An 8,615-nucleotide genomic window follows, 5' to 3' on the forward strand; every position below is an offset into this window, starting at 1 on the left:
ATTATCGACATTGTTGGGGTTGAAGCCACCAATAGATATGTTCTCAAGAAGCATAGACAAGTCTTTGGATGCAACTTTCAGAGGGGAGGAATTTTCATTTTTAAAAATTACTTTGTTCTGGGAGATCCAAATTGTCCAACATAAGAATTTTGGGAGGTTTTCCCAACATCAAATCAGCAAGGAAGAGGACTTTCTTTTCTAGGGATACTACCTTTTCCAACTTTCAAACATTTCCTCCCATGAGCTTGGGATTGAGGTAATGGGATAGACCGGGCCGAAGGCAATTCTCCAAGCCTCCAAGGAAAAGGGGCAGAGCAAAAAGATGTTTTCCTCATTCCTGCAACATACAACACACCTGGACAATCCAATGATATTTCTCTTCCTGAGATTCTCAGCGGTAAGGATTTTCCCATGAACTAGGGACCAACAAAAGGTGTTAACTTTTGGTATATTGTCTTTACTCCATATCTGGGACCATAATCGACTCAACGAGGGTGTGGTAAACAATTTATGAGAAGGGAGTAGCCCATCAAGACTGAGTATTTTTGGGAAGGGCTTTTTGTCCATACACAATGGTCCTTCAAGTCCTTCGAGATAGGGGCCATGCCCTTTAGATGATGAATTAGTTTTTACCATTGAGTTGTAAAATGAGGAGGGAGGTCGGGCCTTGACCAACCCTTCCAATGACCTTCGTTATCCCAATTAGAGATGTCTTCTAACTTTTTATACCCCTTTCCTTGCATCCATTGCCTTAAGTTCCAGAGTTCTTCCAAACTTCCAAGCGATCTTGTAGGGAAGATATTATCATTCCAAATGTTAATTCGAGCTCCATTCTTAGCGCACCAGCTTAAGTGGTCAACAATTAGGGAGACAACTTCCTTGTAGAGTACCCATATCTTAGAGCTTGAACCAGACCATGAGGCAGATTCCACCCTTAACAAACGGTTCTTATTGAAATATTTCGTACAAAATCTATCTTCCACCATTCTTTTGAATCAACAATTATTTTCCATGCAATTTTTGTGCTAAGTGACAGATTCATATATAAAGGGTCTCTCATAGCCAAACCTTCATTTCGGGGATAACAAACCTGAGTAGAGATAGATTGGGAGAGAGGAGAGGACAAATTTGACAAGTATCAACACCTAGTTGTTGTAAGCCATTACATTCCCCAACCTTGGATTTTCTTTTTGAATTTGTGAAGAATTTCAACCCAACTATCCATGTTCTAAGACCCCAGTGAAATTGGGATTCCAAGGTATTTGAAATAGTGCCACTCGATAATTAAGGAGAATTCAAGCACCCTAGTGATCTTTTGAAGATTTTGGAGGGTGCAGTTCCATCCATACAATTGGCTTTTCTTCTTGTCGATAAGGCCTCTAGAGGGAGCAAGATAGTTATCCAGGATTCGTTTGAACCGAAGCACAATTTTCTTGAAGGCACCTCCCATGAGGAGAGTTTCGTCCGCAAATTGTGAATGGTTTACATCGTTGATATTGTCAACAATGCATAATCCTTTCAACTTTCCTTCAATCCTGGGCATTTCCAAGTTCCTGCTCAAAATTTTGGCCACTAGAATATAGAGAAGAGGGGAAAGAGGGCATCCTTGATGGAGGCCTTTGGAGGCAGGGAAGAAATGAAAAGGTTGACCATTAACAAGAGGGGCGATCCAAGGTTTGTCGATGAAAGCCCTGATCCACTTAATGAAGTCTCCCCAAAATCCAAGCTTTTCCAAAATCGAAAAGAGGAAGGAATGGCGGACATAATCAAACAAGGTTTCCATATGCACTTTATAACCATGCCGGGTTCGCCATTTAGTTTTCTTGACTGGATGGCCTCTTGGACCAAAATGTTGTTATCCAGGATTTGTTGGTTCTTTAGGAAGCCTCCTTGATTTTTGGAAGGAGAACTTTGCTAGCTATAATTTTGACGAAGATCTTGTAGGATGAGTTACATAGGGATATGGGTCTAAATCTTGAGAAAGAGGAAGGATTGTTTTCTTTTGGGATAAGGGCGAGGAAGGAGGAGTTTGTGCTCCCTCCCATCTTCCCTTTGCATCTTGAGGAATTCAAAATTCTCATTGTTGAAAAATCCATTAGGGCAACACTAGGGTTTCTTATTCATTTGATTTATCTTTTCCTTGAAAATTTCTTGTGATTAGTTTTTTCCTTTTCTTTGTTATTATATTATCATCATCAAGACAATTGCCAAAACTTCACAAACAACAAGAGAACACAAGATGTAGGCACTTGGCCAGGGAAAAACCCCTATGAAGGGGAAAACCTAGTCAATCTCTTCCACTAGTAGATTCAAATCAAATTGAGACAACCAAGACCTAGGACCAAGAACATAGACTCCTTCCATCCACTCCACCAAGTCAACTTCTAGGTCAAACTCCAGTCCATACTTTCACAAGTCAACACAATTATGTTCTTCCCAATAAATATCTCAGTCTGCTTTGTAACCTCTGAAGCTCACAATATATCTTCGACCCAATAATTTCGTGGTATATATGACAGAGTAGGCACAAATTTCGATCCTTGATTTATCTTCCATTCCTTCTATTGTCTTGTCTCTTATGTTAATGAATTTCACACCTTCTTCTAGATACTATAGATTCCAGAATGGACTTTTGCTTGGTTCCTTTTCTTCTTTCCATAAGAAAGGCTCTTCATCTAGTACTTTGGACTTCACATCCACTTCTTAATTGTAGATCAAATGTCTTTCCTGTCTCCTTCAATAGGCCGAATGAACTTGTATATATAGTAATCACAATCTCCATTATGAGGCCGACTTGAAGGATTAGGAAGTGGACTTGGAGGAGGAGAGTATAAATAAAATTGATTTTTCTTTATTGACACAAATATCCCAAGAAGGGTCTAGAATGTAATAATAATGACAATGACTCAAGATATTATCTTAGAAGCCTATAATGGAGTCTTGACCTACAATAATTAGGGGAATTTTGAGGTCTAAAATAGGCCTCCTAAGGAAATTATAAAATAGTAGTGGAAATAATAAAATAAGATTGGATACATCATCAAATTTTAGAGGGAAAAAAGAAAAAACTATTTTTTTAAACTAGTATTTTCAATTTATCTTCTTATGGATTTACTCAAATTTCAAGCAGGAACACTTGTTGGATGCAAAATTTGATTTCTCTTCTAAGGAGTACCCATGTTGCATACTTTCGATGGACCCTGCTACATGAAAAATGAGAAATACATGAAAAACGTGATTGCAATCACATTTTTTCATGTATTTCTCATTTTTCATGTAGCAGGGTCCATCGAAAGTATGCAACATGGGTACACTTTGGATAATGAATTAAATTTTGCATACAACAAGTACTCCTGCTTGAAAATTGAGTACAACACTAGGGAGATAAGTTGAAAATACGAATTGAAAAAATAGTTTTATTATTTTATTATTTTTTAATCTTTTTACTTTTTTACTCCAAAAATGGTGAATCATCCCCCATGGTTTGACATCATCATCTTTAATCATATTGGTTCTTGTAAAGTTTATTTTGGTTGCACATTTTTCTTAGGAGGTCCATTTTATACCTCAAAATTCCTCTAATGAAGCATGAAACCCATGCCAAAAATAATAAATGTTCCTTTTTCTTTCTTTTTGACAATTACATTATGATTCAAATATAATTATGAATATTGACATTAGATACATTCTTCAATACTCCCTTACACACACACACACACACACACACACACACACACACACACAAGGATGAACTCAAAATGATATGTTCTATGAAGAGTCACAATACACACAGTGCTACAGATTAGATATTAGATATTTGACCAAGGTATCTAATCGGTTGGGACTAAGGTGTATTCCAAGCTTTAGCCACTATAGGTACCATCAGGCTTCAACTCTAGCACCAACTCAGAGATCTAGGTAATCATATACAAGGTTGGTGCTCCACAAGACCAATGATACCCTCCCTACTTGGGGATCTAGAGATCATCACATGCCGGCCATATGTACTCCCAAGCATCTTGTTGACCCAAGATGCTTCATCTCTCGCTATCAACTAAATCAAATATATCCACCAATCCAAGCATGCTTTCAAGATGTTCAACTTTCTTATGGAGAGATATACCCATGCAATCACAACCCTAATTAGTAACAAACTTTAAAATATATACAAGTTAGCACAAATCTCTGAGGTTCTCAAGTATACTAATGCTGCTTAGGTCATCATAAAACAAATCTCGTCAGAAGTTTCCTTCTTCAATTTTTCCAGCACCAAGCTCAACCCCAACACTTCTTCCAAGATATCTAAATCTTGTTTACAACTCCATTAATCAACCATCTGGAATGCTTTAGCTAATCTTTGATTTTCATTCTTTCTTCAAGGTCTTTCACTATAGTTGTCACAATATGTCCTCCCTCTTAACTGGGGAGATATACCCTTTCTTCATCCAAGCTTCTTTATAACAAAAATCTCTTTCTTCCAGCCTTACAAGACCTTTTATTTGTATTATTATATCATAAAATAAACTTCAATCATTCTTTCTTATGGCAACAAGGTCACCAACAATATATACTTTAATGTCATCAGCTCCCTCTTTCCGTCATGCTCAACATCATTATCAAGTTGATAAGCATCTTCAACATCTTGAAGACTATGTGCCTGCAAATCTTCAACAAGTACGACCAAGTACAAATATACACGAGCATGAAGTTGACTTTATCAAAATAGGTTTAGCATGTCATTGTAATGGAAGTATCAAAACAATAAAGCTTTAGATATCAAAACCTAAACTTAGTTAGGTCCATAATCATTAGGGGTTACACCTTTCATATCTTAGACTTTTACATCCATCTATGCTAGGGTTTTTGTCACAAACCCTAGATTCCATCGTTAAGACTAAATCCTTAGATGTCAACAACTATATTGAGTTAGCATTTCAATCATGATGAAAGCATTTTCATATCTAGGGTTTTATTATCATGCCCTAGAATTTTATATTAAATTCTATTAGAGTTTTGTCACAAACCCTAGATTTCATCAATAAAACTAAATCATGGAGATCAACAATCAAGTTAGCATTCTAGGATTTTATATCTAGGGTTTCATTATTATTTCCTTATATCAATATCTTACTAGGGTTTTTATCATAAACCCTAGATACATACATCAAAATCCAAAATTAGATATACAACAATTTTGACTAGACTAGTGTTTCAATTATGCGGAAGCTCATACACCTAGGGTTTCTAGGATTTTATATTGACTATAGCAAGTGTTTTTGTCATAAACCCTAATTCATCAAACCCTAAAAATCTAGGGTTTCATCATATAACCTAGATATCAATGACAAACCTTAAAAGGCTAGGGTTTCTTCATAACATTACCAAAACCCTAAACATCAAGAGTAGGATTTCATCATGAGTTCTAAACCCTAAGAAGACTAGGGTTTCATTATTAACATACCCTAAGCATCAGAAGGTTAGGGTTTTACCAAAGTGAACAAACGATAATAAGATGTGGGTTTATTTACATAGATTAATCACCCTAAATAAGAATCTTGATAATTCAAAACCCTAGGCATGAGGGAATTAGTAATATAGAGTATTAAAGATAAAATAATCGAACCTTCTTATGAAGACTTACTTTAAGTCCTTATACATGCTTTAAGTTACTTCTTTTACAAACCTTGCCGGGATTCTTCTTGATGGGATTCCTCTTGAAGTGTTAACATTTTATGTACTTGTAACATTTTTCTTGACAAGTATCATCAAGTACTATGATCTAGAGTATTTTTGAATTCCTAGGGTCCTAAGATATTAAGTACAAAACTTAGACATTGTTCAATTTCATTCTTGCTATAGATTAACATATATTTCGAACTACTTATAGACCCTAGACATTGTAGGATGTGTTTCTAAGTAAAGTGAGGGTTTTCATATGAACTATCTAGGGTTTTAGAATTCCTAGATATGATGAGAACTTACAAACCCTAAGCAACTGGGTGAAAGGAGATTTTGGGGTAAGGCCAAAACCCCTTTCATTTATAAATTTGATCTTGAGGCTTGCGGGTTATGGGCCCACAAACCTATCGGAAGTGTAAACTGAAGCTTTAAGCCTTCAAACCATGGACCACACATCATATCGGGATACACAGGAATGAAGGAAAAACCCGACCGAGCACTTAAACCAGACTTCAAATATTATAGACCCGCATATAAATATCAGCGGGTCCGTATTCCATCGCTATCGACGTTGTTCTCCGTTATCTCCGATTTGCGATTAGCGATTTGATCACGACCGTCCATTACATCCTTCGATCCAACGGTTATCGTCTTTTCCCGCTCGATCCAACTTGCACGATAAACCTCAACTGTTGATCTACTCACGCAAGATCCAATGGTTCACAAGGATTTTCGGTGAGCAACGCGCACGAGGATTAACCGCCCGAAAAGTGGTTTCCTCTCTCCTCGGCGCTGCTACGTGTCCTCCGCTGAATGGAATCAGAGTCAATCAGGAAATACCACTTACCACTTGCGACCTCGCCCGGAAACCATTTCCACTATTGCGAAACCCTTTTCTCGCACATTAATGCCTCCGTAGTTTATCCACACGATAACCGTCGATCTAACGATCTGACGGTTCTCATTCTTGTCGCCTACACCGTTGATCTTCCAGATCCATCGGATCCTGTGTATTGTTTCTCCAACCTCCTCTTGGACTTTATTTTGCTTATTTTGATGGACTCTACGTTTAAAACATAGTTCTGCCACCACTCTGTCTATATATGACATCACTCCATAACAGTTAAAGATAACCCTATTATTCATTTAATCGATGGATCGCCATCAATCCTACAGTGATCGATGGTCGATCAAACCTGCATCACTTAACATTCTGATTATTTATGAAATATACACAATGCACATATTTAACAAAAGCACACTCTTATATTGTACATAGCATGATTAGAAGATCTAAGGCATTTCAACGTTAGAGCGAGTTCTCTCTCTATTACATTTTTCTCGCTCTGTCTGCCACTCTATATTACTCTATCTCTCCCTCTATTGAACACGCAGGTTCATCTCTCACACACACACACATACACACACACATATCTATAAGGAACATTGGATCGGATCACTGTGAAGGATCTAATCGCATCCTCTCCACGATTCACTCAACTGTCCCTAATTCTCTCTACAGATCGCAGATTACATTAGTAAGTCTTCTAGAGACTTTATCCATTCCATCAAATTAGCTCAATTTTAACAAAATTTCCCCTATTTTTCTCCGATGGTCCACGTCCTCTTCCTTCTCCACTTTGGATTCCTCTTTTGATTAAGGGGGGGTTAGATGCTCCTGCATCAAACTCCCGAGGCACAAAAATTTATGACCCCTTGGTCATATGCTTCTCCTTGTCCTTAGCAATTCTACTCACTTCTCAGTGGAGCTGCCTTCATGATATTCTCTGAGTTGCAACCAAACTCTGCAGTAACAGTCTTCCTCTACTACACGATACCTCACTAAGCTTTCTCCTCTAAGCTTAGTCTTTTGGCATCCTTCTGGTTCTCTCTTCTTCGAAACCACTTGAGCACTCCATGCTCTAGGTTGCTGCAAGTCTTCTCAACTTCGGTTGTCATTCTCTGCACGACACTAAGACCAAAAACTCTCTAGCCTCTAACAGAACTGTACCTCTTTTCCTTCTGCTTGCACTCTTTCTTCCTTCTCACAGGAAATCCTCTTTCCCTGCTCTGATACCAATGATGAAAGGAGATTTTGGGGTAAGGCCAAAACCCCTTTCATTTATAAATTCGATCCTGAGGCCTGTGGGTTATGGCCCCACAAACCTATCGGAAGTGTAAACTGAAGCTTTAAGCCTTCAACCATGGACCACACATCATATCGGGATACACAGGAATGAAATAAAAACCCGACCGAGCGCTTAAACTGGACTTAAAATATTATAGACCCGCATATATAAATATCGGCGGGTCCATATTCCATCGCTATCAGCGCTGTCCTCCGTTATCTCCGATTTGCAATCAACAATTTGATCGTGATCGTCCATTACATCCTTCGATCCAACGGCTATCGTCTTTTCCCACTCAATCCAACTTGCACGATAAACCTCAACCGTTGATCTACTCGCACAAGATCCAACGATTCACTAGGATTTCGGGTGAGAAACCTGCACGAGGATTAACCGCCTGAAAAGCGGTTTCCTCTCTCCTTGGTGCTGCTACGTGTCCTCCGTTGAATGGAATCATAGTCAATCGGGAAATACCACTTACCACTTGCAACCTCGCCCCAAAGCCATTTCCACTGTTGCGAAACCTTTTTCTCGCGTATTAATGCCTCCGCAGTTTATCCACATGATAACTGTCGATCTAACAATCTGACGGTTCTCATTCTTGTCGCCTGCGCCGTTGATCTTCCAGATCCAACGGATCCTGTGTATCATTTCTCCAACCTCCTCTTGGACTTGATTTCGCTTATTTTGATGGACTCTACATTTAAAACACAGTTCTGCCACCACTTTGTCTATATACGACATCACTCCATAACAATTAAATATAACCCTATTATTCGTTTAATCGATGGATCGCCATCGATCCTA

Source organism: Pinus tabuliformis, chromosome X (assembly GCF_031772625.1).
Source record: "Pinus tabuliformis cultivar Carrire ecotype Pingquan chromosome X, CPIR1, whole genome shotgun sequence".
Lineage (NCBI taxonomy): Eukaryota > Viridiplantae > Streptophyta > Pinopsida > Pinales > Pinaceae > Pinus > Pinus tabuliformis.